Raw genomic sequence first — 1290 nt, forward strand, 5'->3', positions numbered from 1 at the left:
ACCTGAATTAAGCATCCCACCATTATAATGCTGTCATTTCTAGATATATTAGCTATTCAAAGATTCTAAAAATCTCTTCCTAACAACAAAGCATTCTGGCATAATAATGCTTTACAACTTAAGTTTCATTTTCAATATTAGGGCATGTGCTGCTCTGGGGTTATTAGAATACAATGTTTTAGCATTGTATTCACATTCAATAATGAATGCCATCTTCACTGGGTATCCAAATCTCCCAACATACAATGCATGCCATAATGTTAATTTGATGATTTTCTAAATATCAGTAAGGAAAAAAAAGGAAAAGATCATATTGATGCTATTCACAGAATTGTGCTGCTGACACATATTACAAAATCTATTTCCACACACTTGTTTTACTTCTTTGCTTTGATCCAACTAGAAATTTAGCTTGTACAATTTTAGTTAAGAAGCAATTTTCTAAATAGGAATTTTGAATTTATGCCAATATTTTTAAGTATATATTTTCTTTTTAATCAAAACAGGGAAATGATGCAACTCATAGACTGGGTTTTGATGCACTTGTTTATCTAAGCATTTTTTGAACCTCCATTGCATCTAAACACTGTGGCTTGGAAAAATAAATAAATAATTGGTGTTTTTGTCATAGGACACATATCTAGAAACTCATGAACATGTTATTATAAGTGTAATTCTAAGTGTGTTATTTAGATAAATAAAAGCAGTTTCTATAGCATACTCTACACCCATTGGAGCTCTGATGGCATAGGCATTTGACTGCTAACCAGAGGGCTGGTGGTTTAAACCCAACTACTTCTTGGAAAGAAATTTGGGCAATCTACTGCCTCAGAAGCCCAAGGATCCAACTCAATGGCAGTGAGTTTGGTTTTGGTTTGACTCTAGGTCTATAGAGGAAAAAATTGAAGGACTTGAATCAACATCTTCAATTCTAAAAGCTATTCTTAGTCCTCTCACTTCATGGTGAATTTTCCCTGCTCTTTATCATTGAATAAATTATATACTAACTCAATCTTTCCTTCCTTATAAGAATGTGTTCTCGTGGACAACCAATATAATTATAATGATTGACATTTAGATATTTTTTGTTTTTTAGTTTCACTTAGCATATTCCTTCCTGTAGGCAGAGTAATAGGTAATAAAAAAGCAATGCACATTTTTGCAACTAATCAGTTCTCTCTCTAATACCCTCTTCCCTCAGCAAAATAGTTGTTTATTATTTATTTCAATACACAACTAAATATTTACCACTTAATTGATCGCTATTCCCTAATCTGACACACAATAGTC

The sequence above is a fragment of the Orycteropus afer genome, unplaced genomic scaffold (assembly GCF_000298275.1).
Source record: "Orycteropus afer afer isolate SDZICR_OR568_19922 unplaced genomic scaffold, OryAfe1.0 scaffold00159, whole genome shotgun sequence".
NCBI classification, from domain to species: domain Eukaryota; kingdom Metazoa; phylum Chordata; class Mammalia; order Tubulidentata; family Orycteropodidae; genus Orycteropus; species Orycteropus afer.